The sequence below is a fragment of the Rhineura floridana genome, chromosome 2 (assembly GCF_030035675.1).
Source record: "Rhineura floridana isolate rRhiFlo1 chromosome 2, rRhiFlo1.hap2, whole genome shotgun sequence".
In the NCBI taxonomy this organism is placed as follows: Eukaryota; Metazoa; Chordata; class Lepidosauria; order Squamata; family Rhineuridae; genus Rhineura; species Rhineura floridana.
The window spans coordinates 197,890,944-197,903,495 of record NC_084481.1 but is presented as its reverse complement, the minus strand read 5'-3'; positions in this window follow the sequence as shown (position 1 = coordinate 197,903,495).

Genomic DNA, 12,552 nt, shown 5'->3' with positions numbered 1-12,552 from the left:
TTTCACTGCTATTAATTGTGCACTTATATTTTATTAATAAAGCTACTTCTTATTATCTTTGTGTGTTCATTGAGTGAGACCAATTTGGTTCTGAATCCAGCACCTTGACCACTGACCACAAACTACCACAAGTATGTATTTTGGCTTTACCAAAGGCTTCAGGACAAGGAGTGCCTGTTTGGCTCTTGTCTTTAGGAATCCTTGGTTTACCTATATCTGGGCTCTGGGTTTCTCCTAACTCAGAGTAGAACCAGTTGAAGGGGTGGTGGCAACCTATCTTCTACCTTGCAGGGTTGATGATGATTGCACAGCCTTGGCAAGGGGGGTATTGGGTTCCAGATCATTGCCCAGGTGGGGGAATTGGGTCTGAAGCATGCCCTTGGCACCTGTGGGGGTCAAAAGCATGACAGATATTAGCAAATTTCTTAAGGATAAAGAGTCTATTGCACTGCGCTGGAAAGAGCATTACCATGACCTCCTTAATCGTAATTCTATCGTGGCTGGTGAGGTCTTCTTGCAAATTCCACAACAACAAACTAGAGACGAGCTTGCAGTATCCCCTAATTTAGATGAAGTCAGTAAAGCCATCAATCAAATGAAGAACAACAAAGCTAGTGGACCTGATGGGATTCCTGCTGAAGTCTTTAAAGAAGGTGGGCCTGAATTTACACAACTTCATAAGCTCATCGAAAAAATCTGGATGAGGGAGGAGATCCCGGAAGACTTTAGGGATGCCATAATTATCACCCTTTTTAAGAAGGGTGATAGAACAGATTGCGGGAACTATCGGGGTAACCCTCTTCTTGCTACCGCAGGTAAAATCCTTGCAATGATCCTCACAAATCGCCTCCTGCCCATCTCAGAGGATGTCCTCCCTGAATCTCAAAATGGTTTCCACCCTTCCAGGGGGACAGTGGACATGATCTTCACTGCACGACAGCTTCAAGAAAAATCCCGGGAGCAGAATCAACCTTTATATATAAGAACATAAGAACATAAGAAGAGCCTGCCGGATCAGGCCAGTGGCCCATCTAGTCCAGCATCCTGTTCTCACAGTGGCCAACCAGGTGCCTGGGGGAAGTCCGCAAGCAGGACCCGAGTGCAAGAACACTCTCCCCTCCTGAGGCTTCCGGCAACTGGTTTTCAGAAGCATGCTGCCTCTGACTAGGGTGGCACAGCACAGCCATCACGGCTAGTAGCCATTGATAGCCCTGTCCTCCATGAATTTGTCTAATCTTCTTTTAAAGCCGTCCAAGCTGGTGGACATTACTGCATCTTGTGGGAGCAAATTCCATAGTTTAACTATGCGCTGAGTAAAGAAGTACTTCCTTTTGTCTGTCCTGAATCTTCCAACATTCAGCTTCTTTGAATGTCCACGAGTTCTAGTAGAAGGCCTTTGACACTGTGAATCGAACCGCTATCTGGACCATCCTTCTGAAAACTGAATGACCTGATAAATTTGAGAATATTTTGCAACTCCTTCATGACAACATGACAGCGACAGATTTGGATAACAATGGCTTTCAGATTGATCCATTCAGAGTCAGATCAGGTGTAAAACAAGGATACATCATTGCTCCTACCTTATTTGCTATCTTCATTGCTATGATTCTACACCTTATTGAGGGGAAACTTCCTACTGGTGTGGAAATCATATATCGAACAGATGGAAAGCTTTTTAATCTCAGTAGGCTGAAAGCAAAAGTAAGGTAATGTCAACCTCTGTTGTAGAACTTCAATATGCCGATGCTAATGTAGTCTCTGCACATTCAGAGAAAGATCTTCAAACTATCCTAAATGTCTTTGCAGAAGCATATGGAAACCTTGGGTTCTCACGTAATATTAAAAAACCCAAAGTGCTTCATCAACAGGTGCGAACTAGTCCCTCTGTAGCACCATCAATCCAGCTTAATGGTGTGACGCTGGAGAACGTTAATCACTTCTCCTATCTTGGCAGCCATTTCTCTGTAAAGCCGACATCGATGCTGAAATTCAACATCGTCTGAGCTCTGCTAGTGCCACATTCTCCCGAATGAAGCGTAGAGTGTTCGAGGATTGGGATATTCACAGGGAGACCAAAATGCTTATTTACAAAGCCACTGTACTACCGACCTTACTCTATGCCATCTATAAATGCCACTCCCAACTTATTGAAAGATTCCATCAACACTGCCTCCGGAAAATTCTGCAAATTACTTGGGAAGACAGACGGACTAATGTTAGCATTTTGGAAGAAGCAAAGACTACCAGTGTTGAAACAATGATCCTTCAACATCAACTTCGCTGGACCAGCCATGTTTGCTGGACCAGCCAATGCCTAATCACCATCTTCCAAAGCAGCTACTTTACTCCCAACTTAAGGATGGACAATGGAACATCGGTGGACAGCAAAAGAGGTTTAAAGATGTTCTTAAAGTGAATCTAAAAAAATGTAACATGAACATCGAGAACTGGGAAGTCTTGGCCCATGAACATCCCAAATGGAGGTCAGCTATTATCAAAGGTGCTGCGGACTTTGAAGAAGCACGAGTACAGGGCGAAAGGGACAAACGAGCTAAGCGGAAGGCACATCAAACAAATCCTCATCGCGACCATCTTCCATCTGGAAACCTATGTCCTCACTGTGGGAGGCTGTGTGGATCCAGAATTGGCCTCCACAGTCACTTACGGACCCACTGTTAAAGACCCTATCTTGGAAGACAATCTTACTTGGCCACAAGTGATCTCCAATGATTATTATTATGTTAGATCCACACCTACCATATGGATTCCAGAAGGTTAGCTGTGTTGGGTTGGAGCTGCATGTTAGAAAGAACACAGGACTTCCACTGATAAGGGAAGCCCCAAGTTAAGCTCCCCAGTTCTGTGACATCTAGTTGAGCCTTTCTCCAACCTGGTTCCCTACAGATGTTTTGGACTCCAAACTCCCATCAGCCCCACTCAGCATGGCCAATGGCCAAAGATGATATGAGCTGTAGTCCAACAACATTTGGAAGGAACCAGGTTGGGAGAGGTTGACCTAGTTTAGCTTTCCTCTTACAAGGGTTACATGCGTTTTCCCCGCTAAGCAGCCAGTTCTGTGGCAGCCAATGATGAAGAGGCAAGGGCAGGGAAATGCATACCATATTGACATCAGGGCACAGGATAAATTAAACTGGACATTATAGGGCAGGAAGGGGGTATTTGACATGGGGCTGCCATTTTGAGCAAGAGTCCCATGATCTTTGCAAAATATAGTACCACATGACCCTGCAGTAGCGAAAACTGACTCAGTGGTACCTTCAAGACGAGTCATCCCCATATTTGACAATTTGCCTGGAAGCCCTTAGGTAACATGGAATCTCATACCGGCGAGTGAGCAGGCTGGTGGAAGGCACAAATCTCACTCATCTGCCAGTCCCCAGTTTCTATGCTGGCCATGAATGAAGGGAAGTCCATCCTGCAGCACTGTGCCAACCCCATCTGGTAGAAGCCGAGGCAAAATTTGTTAGTAGCCTGCTAAGAGGCTTGCATTCTGCATTTCTGGTTTCCTCTCCTGTTTGACTGACATGGAAACACTAGCTACTAGCCTCTTAGCAGGCCCCTAAAGCAATCTGCAAGCCTTTGTTGGCTTTTTTACAAAGCTGAGACCGACTCATTTATCTTTTGCATGTAGTATGACTTTATGTAGGCAACAGCCTATTTAAATCTATTTTAAATCTGACAAAATAGGCTCCTCTATCTGTCCCCACTGAGTCACCTATAGAAGCATCTGGTATACTGCCTCTGAAAATGGAGGTTCCATTTCAAGGTCTCATGGCTAATGGCTAAAATAGATTTTAAAAACTGCTAAGGTACTTGAGGAAAGAGCTATAAAACTTTTGTTCTGTGCACCTCCATTTTCTGAGCAGTTGAGGTTTTAGGGCTTCCAGTCCTAACCCTGTTTTTTGGTTTCCTTTGAATGAGGGCACTGGAGACTTATTGGCATTTTGTGATATTCAGGCCTATCAGTACCAATTCTGCAAACAAAAGGGAATCTGCCAACTCAATTTGTCCAGCCACCTTGACCCACTCTAGCATTTTCTTTTTACATTCAGCATCACAGGGTTGGGATACTCAAAAGATCATCCAGACCAACCCCCTCCCCCATCTCATGGCAATATTAAGAAATACTGATAAAGGCAATAGGTTTTTACCCTGGGATCTTGTCAGCATATTACACCTGATCAAGTGTTCCAGCATGGTTGAACAGTGGTGACGACTGCTGAAGGGAAAACCCCATTCCTTCATATAAAATAGATGGAGTGGTTGCCATTATACAAAGTGCGAGTTGTGGGTGGGTAGATATGGTTTATGTATGTGTTTTAAACTGGGGAAAATGTTCATTTGATGGGGCAAAAATAAATGAGGCAAGAGCTGGGATCCCAGAGTCCTTCCAATTACAACTGTTCCAATTATCTCCCACCCTGCTGTTGCTCTCTTTGGTCTCTCTGTTACTCTGAAGACTACAGAGAGTAACCTTGCTTAATATGCTGCTCTGAGGTGGCCATGCAGCCCACCAAAATCATCAGAGGGTTCCTTCTCTTATTTTGAAAATGCACTTGAAAGAAGCTAATGTACCCTTGCCTTCCTGGTTGCCCAGGAAAGCATTCCCTGACCAATGCTTGATCTCTCCTTTCACAATCACTTCTCCTGTCCTCCAGGAATCCAATCACAGTCGGAAAATTGGACGGGTTAATAGTAACCCATCAGCAGTAATTAGAGATGGTGTAGAATATTCACAAAATTGGATTTGGTATTGAATTCTGGGATAATCCACAAGTTCGTCTCATTGTCAAATAGGCTCCCACTCTTTGTGTGTTCACAGCTGTCAAGCAACACCTTTATTTTTTAAGAAAAAAATCCATGCCGCAAATTACATAATTATTTACGTAATTATTTTTGTAATCCGCTTCTGCTGTATACATTATATAAATCATACAGCAGTTTAAGGAATAACAGAAAACATTACGTAATTTTTCAGAAAAAAATAACAGAAAAAAAAGGGAGAACTGGGAATCGCGGTAACTAGCGGAACACAATTTATGGTGAATCACTGAGGGCGGTCCATTTGAAAAATTGAAAAATGAAATGTAATCAGATAGTGAACCCCATCCCAAGCAGTAATAGACCCTTACTGATGGTTGACTGAAAGAGGCCTTGAGCTTTTTTGGGTTGATATAGGCCTGTTTGCCTGCCTTTCTCTCAACATCAGGAGCCTGCTCTCACTGCAATGGTTGACCAGGGAGAGCTGCCATTTTTCAGCGCACGTGGAGAAAGTAAATCAGTACATTGTTCTGATCAGCTGAGCATGCCAGACAGATATTGGCAGAGCCAATCTGGCATTCTCACCAGTGCAATGCCAATGTTGGGAAGGTAGCTCCATAGTTCCACCCTACTAGCTGCTGTTTCTGATGCTTCCCTATTCAGGCAAAGTGGTTAGTATTATTGTTGTTGTTATTTGCATAGTTGCTTTTTTCACAAAAAGTGACTCAAAGTGACTTACAAAATAGTATAAAGATTAAAACAAGTGTAAAACCAGAACAAAAGAAAAACCTACGAGCACACTGACACATATAGAAAGGTAGGTCTAACACATGCCACCCACTGAAAGAGGCAACAGACATGTAAAATCCTTCAAATTCAGGGCCGAAAGCAAGGGTAAAAAGAAATGTTTTTGCTTAGCATCTAAAAGTAGATAGTGATGGCACCAGGTGTGCCTCCCTGGGAGAGCATTCAACAAGCTGGGAGCCACCAGTGAAAAGGCCCTTTCTTGTGTTGTCACACTCTGCACCTCCCTAGGTCAGGGTGGTGCATACGCACCAGTGGAGCCATGCCAGTGGTCCTCCAAGTGTGCTTGCACTTCCTGATCCCTACCCCTCCTGCTAAGCAGCAGTGACTCACTTGCTGGGAGGTCAGATAAGCATCTTTACCCTACCACTCTATCCATTACTGCCTGTATAATGTGTGTATGTGAACATGACACACTACTGCCCGTATAATGTGTATATGTGAACGTGACACACTTAAAACTTCCTAATTATGGATGAAAGAGAACACCTAAAGATGTAAATTGTGAAGTAGCTCTTAAAGTTTACTGCAAAAAAAAAAAATATTTCAATGGCTTTGAAGCAACCACCAGCTTTGCTAAAACTCCTCTTCACAATAGGAGTGCAACCTGTTCCCACACCAATGAGATCCATGCTAATTATACTATTTCTAGTCTATTGTCTAGGAGTCACTGGGTTTCTTTCCATGGGTAGACTTCCCAATACACTGGTATATTCAGCACCGAAGCTACACATACATTTAACTAAATTTGAGAACTACAAGTTCATTTTTGAATGAAATTACAGTTGAGAGATGTTGCTGGAGGTGGTGAAAGTTATTAACAGAGAAGATTACTGTCATCTGCTCTGTGCCTGAGAGTTAATGAGATGGCAGGAAATGTGGCCACACCGTGGTCAAAGCTGTGTCCATTAGGAAGATGTGATGAGGCTTGATTGTGTTTTTTAATGAATTAGTCAGTTCACAAGAATTGGTGCCTGAAGTCTAAATCAAAAGAACATTTACTTTTAACCACTGTACTAGCCTAGGCAATCCAGTAGAATTAACACTTGCTTTAAAAAGTAAGATGCAGTGAGGGTTTTTTTGTAGGCACAAACATAAGGGGGTGGTTATAGGTACAGACAGATCAATTTATTTCCACCCCATGTCCATTTCACAGGTATTTGCTCATAAATCTGTTACCACATCTGCATGACTCTGCTATATTTTAAAATGTGAATGAAAATTAATATTTAAATATAAATATTTATTTAAATAAATATTAATATTTAAATAAATAAATAACTATAAATAAACTTGTTTAAATGAATATATTATTTACACATTTCTGATCCTATTGAATCCTAAAATGCACATTTTAATGCATTTGGAGTCCTTTGTTTAAAGCCAAGAACTGTATCACAAAATTTGAGAAGCCTGAAATCCAAAGGTTAAGTACATTCCAAACCACACGTCCAGGAGATGCAGATCAGGTCAGATTATGACAGAATCCACAAAAGTTGATTTCTGCAAGTATCCCTAGAGAGTACTTGTGAGACATCTCTGCATTAACAAGAATGTGGCCACAAGTCTGTTGCCTCTGTCTGCTCAAAATAGTAGAGCTGTGCACCAGATATGGCCAAATCCTAGATCCCAAACTGAATCGGGCCAATTTGGGTCAACCTGAGATTCAGCCAGATTGGGTTGAGCGGAGGCAGACCTAGATAACCCCGCGTTGGATAGGGTCCACCCGGAGCAATCTGGGGCTGTCAAAAGTGAGTTGGTCAAGTGGCAAGGAGAGGTGGGAAGAAAGAGACATGCAAGCAACCTGTGTGCATCTCCTCTCCTTCCCCACATCTTTAATTAGGGTTTTAAAACTTGATTAAACATGTGGTTGGAAGGGGACAGAAGAAGATGTCCGTCTCCTCCTCCCCCCCCCCCACTACCAGATGCTTATTCAGGATTTGAAATTCTAATTAAACAAAGGGCAAGTTCCCCTAATTGTTTTGGGATCCGGGCCAGACTGAAGCCATTCTGAAGTGCCAGACCGGCCCCCAAATAAGATCGGAGGCTTCTGCACAACCCTACTAAAAAGGAATCCTATTGTGACAGCAACAAGCAAGAATGGCTTTGTTTATGTATTAAATTTCTATCCCGCCCTTCCTCCCAAAGGAGCCCAGGACAGCAAACACCAAAATGTTAAAAAAATAAACTTAAAAATAAAAACATATATAAAACATTTAAAAACAAAACATCTAAAACATTAAATAATAATGAGAGGGTGATATGCTTCTGTCTAGTAACAATGGCTAGCAAAAGTATAATCTTCATTTTCAGAGAAATATTGAAAGCACAGGAATTCAAAATGATTACCAACATGCTCTCCTTGGGTAGAAACATACTCATATTTCTGCCAATTCCAGTGTGTCTCCACCTCTCCTCTCTCTTCTGAAAATAGGAGCACATGACACTAGTCAAACCCCACCCCTTTTTACTGTAAAACCTGGTGGGAGCAGCTTGAGAGTGCATTTTTTTAAAAAAGAATTCCTCTTCAAAGGGATTTCACAACTGATTGGCAGATCAACCCGTTCCCCCTCTAGGTGTGGCTAATGGAAACGCTTTGTTCTGGCGACTAGTGTCTTTACAGCCCTTATAAACTTTCCTAAGGTTCCTCTGTGGCTATTGTCAAGAGACAACACTAAGCTATTGGGCTTACCTATCATTACAGTTGTGATGTCCCCTTTCATGATACATATATGCATTTCTTAATGTGCATATTATACACACTGGATTCTTTTAAAAGAGAAACATCAAAAGTAGCCCTAATCCTTAAAAAGGTTCTCCAGCAAACTTCCAAAACAAATGGCTAGTTAGTGGATAGCTATGAATTGTGCTCTTGGCTGGCTAGCTGCCAAACCACACTAAGCCCCTCTCTCAAGGGCAGTAATTTATTGGACATCTCTAACAGTTCATTAGGCCCATGGAATGACACATACAAGAGTTAATGGGACTTTTCAGAACCTTGGGGTTGGCTTGAGTTGATTTTTGACATGTTACAGATTTTGTGTTCCTACTCTCCCAAAGTTCAGACAGGCAATATTCTGAAGATGTCCTTGAACGTTTTCCTCATCATATATAGCAGCATGGAGGACTTCAACTGGACATAAGCTCCCTTTGAGATAATGTCGTGAGCCATGCAGGGAAGGGAAGGATAGACAAGGGCAAAACAGATGAGGAGGACTTTGACTGGGAACCTGGGGAGGGGGCAGGCAGTGGGGTAGACTCATAGGGCGCCCCAGCCCCCATCTTTGACAGCTCAGCCCCCCTCAGCTCCTGAGCCCCCTGTGGAAGCACTACCTGGCCCATCAGATGCTCTTCAATTGGACATGCCCCTGCCACCCGCACCAGAGGCTCAGCCTTGCACATCAGACATTTCCCAGCTGAGCGCTACCCAGCGCCCATGCCTGAAATGGCTGTTAACAGCCTCTCTCGGCCGGAGGGGGAAGCTGAGATCAAAGCACCTTTGCCCTGCACTCAGAGGTGCTTGAGGCGGGAAGTTCAACAGTCAGACCTCAGATGGAGTCTACGTTTGCGTGCGCACGTGATCCAAGTCTACTTAAGCTGACTGGGGGGGGGCAGTTGCTGAGTCAATGTCTTAAGAGTCACGAAGTCATGCTTAGTCAGTGCTAGAGCAGAGTTGAATTCCTAGAAAGAGTAGCTAGGTTAATGAGGCGAACTGCTTTGGATGTATCTATTACTTTAATAAAAAGAGAAAAAGCCACAGCTGAGTCTGAGTCTGAATCCCTCAACTTCGGGCAGGACAGATAACTAGGCATGAGAAGCTGCTGTGTTGTGTGACAGAGAAGTCAGACTGAACATAACGCAAGAGACAAGACAAAGGGATTTATTTGCAACCAGTTAAGGGATGGAGAAATAGATCCAGCTGGCCAGCCAGATCCTCATCTCCCCAACCCCTGGTAAACTAGTGGATGGAGCCATCTACCTCCTCATGCCCTGACATCACCACATCAGATGACCCCTTTGTGCCTGTGCAGTTTGAAATCAAACCATGCAGGCAAAGGCATAGTGTTTTGCAAGCCCTGATAGTCAGCTGATCACTGGGGCTTGCAAAGCACTGTGTTAAGCTTTATGGATACTGTAGTGATTAGGCTTTGTAGTTATTAAATAAAGTAGATGTTATTTGGTCAAAAGATTGGGAAGATGGGGTGTTGCTAACTCCATTACCTGACCCATAGACACCCTGCCACTAAGGAGGAAAGTCATCCCTCTTGACAAAAGGTTCTGCCCTCAAAATGATGAGACCTCACTCATTAAACTCCATGAGCAGTGACATCTGACCAATGAGGTGTACAAATTATATAGGCATCTATTCTGTAGAATGATAAACAATCTTTTTTTTTTTTATTCAGAGGGGGAAAACCTCAATAACATCTGGGGACAGCCCACTAGTAAAATGGCAGAGTGCATGCTTTGCATGTATCTGATCCCAGGAACAACCTATGAAATCTCCAGTTAAAGGTATTGAGAAAGAGCCCTGACAGTGGCTGGGAACACATATATTATTCTAGAATCAATGGAGTACTCGTACTGAGTACTTGTTTTTTCTACATAGTTCACACACCATCTAGATCTATTACATATTTATTGACCCTGAAAAGCACTTCTTGAGCAACTGGTTTCATTCCAAAAATAAAAGCTCATTGCAGATTGATTCTGCATTACCCCGCAGTGTATCCAACTGAAAATAGAGTTAAACAAAGTAGGTGGCCAGACAATGGAGGGTGTGTCCACATCTTACCTATGGCATTGTGGGTGGGTTGGTAGGTGTATACCAAGATTGCATACCAATAGATATCTAGGCTTTAATCCCATACAGTGTATATGGTATACACACCTAATTGGGAGTAAGTCCCATTTAACTCAGAGGGGCTTACTTCCGAGTAAACATGCATAGGGTTGTACTACCAGTGACGCATGCACTTCCACCTCCTATCTGTTCCACCTCCTAATAATAATAACAACCAGCACTTCCTTCTTCATTCTTCTGGGGCATATGCAGTGAGGATAAGGCATGGATAACTTAATTAAAGGGAGGATTTTCGAACATGTATAAAATAATCACACCTATCCTTGTGGATTTAGAATCCATCTAAAATGAAAGCAGTGTGTGAGGATGAGCACGAATGATTCTGGGTTGAGAAAAACTACATGTTTGTGCTATAAATGCATTATTTAAAGCACATTTTGCCCCCAAAGAATCCTGGGAACTGTAGTTTGTTAAGGGTGCTGGGAACTGTAGCTCTCCAATGGGTAAACTACAGTTCCCAATATTATTTTGGGGCAGGAAAATGTGCTTTGAATGCATGGTATGTATGCTGCCAGGGAATCAGGAGAGTCACCTCAATACTACACAAGATGGACAAATCACCAGACTCAATGTGAAGACAGCTGTATATGAACACACATCATTTCCTTCAACCCTTAGCAGCCATTTGCAACCAACCAGTATGTTTAGTGAGTTTGAGGGTGAATGCATCAGAGGAGATATACCTCTGAATTCCGGCTGCTTGGGGAACACGAGTGGACAGAGTGTTGTTGCCCTCATGTCCTGCTTGTGGGCTTCCTATAAGCATCTGGTTGGCCACTATGAGAATAGGATACTGGACTAGATGAGCCTTTGGCCTGATCCACAAGGACACTTATGTTCTTGATGTAGATGGCAAAAATGGGGCAGGGGAGGTTGGAGGTAATGAAACTAATCACACCCCAACTGCACCCTTCTAAAGTTTGGAGCAGGCTCTCCCCCTCCTTACTCACTGAAGAGACAGTTGAATAATTCTCTTGCTTTGGTGAACTAGTTAATTCAAGCCCATTTGACAATGTGTGTTTCAGTCCTGCAGGCTAATTAATTTCACTCTGTTTAATATACACTTTTATTGGAGCTCAGTGTATTGAGGAAACAATAAAATGATCTGTGCGCTAACTATAAAATTCCTGCTACTCTTCTTAGCAAATACGAAATCTTATTCCACAGAGCTTAATAGATGTTTCCTTATTTTCTCAGTGATAGATTTCCATTAAATAATTATTTTCCTAATATGCAAGCTCGAGCTTTTCCTGCCACTGGCAATTGCTGAAGAACTGCAAGCCAGAAGACACAGTACTATTTCATCTCAAACAAACAGGAAAAAACAGCTCATATAAAAATCAGCATGCTGATCAGTGGTTATCGGGAGTCTTAAAATAAGAGAACCTAAACCAGGCACCAGACTTTTGTAGGCCTCAGGCAATGGATATCTAGGCTTCAATCCCATACAGTGTATATGGTACACTACACACCTCTTTGGGAGTAACTCGGAGGGGCTTACTTAGGAGCAAACATGCATAGGGTTGTACTAGCAGTGCCCTGGGCACTTCAATTTCCTATAGTAGTAGTAGTTGTAGCAGCAGCAGCAGCAGAAGCTCTGTATGGGATTCTCTTTTCTGTGCTTCAGTCCTAATGCAATGAGTGCTGATTCTCCATTGTCTATCAAATTTGCTTACTTATTGAACTTTGTTTTTCCATTTTAGTTGCACCCAGTTAGTTCATTTACAAAAGAGAAAACAAAGAGACTGAATTTCAAGTCCCATTTGCCAGTCAAGGCAAAATTATCCATAGTCCAGACAATCTGTTTAAGCCCTCTGATTTGTTTGAACAAAGGCTAGAAAACATTGTGTCAAAGCCCATGTTATCTCACACTTTCCACTGCATTATACTGTCACTTTCCTTATCGCAAAAAGTCCAGTCTCCAGGGCAGGCAAATTCCTTATGCAAGACCTCCAAATCAGCCTTAATTGCATAACCTGCATTTGCCAATATACAGTTGAATCCCACTCAAAAACAGTGACAGTCTGAAAGCACTTTTAGTCACAGCACCAGTATATACACTCTGATTAAGCTCTCCTCACTTCCCCCAATTGATGAAA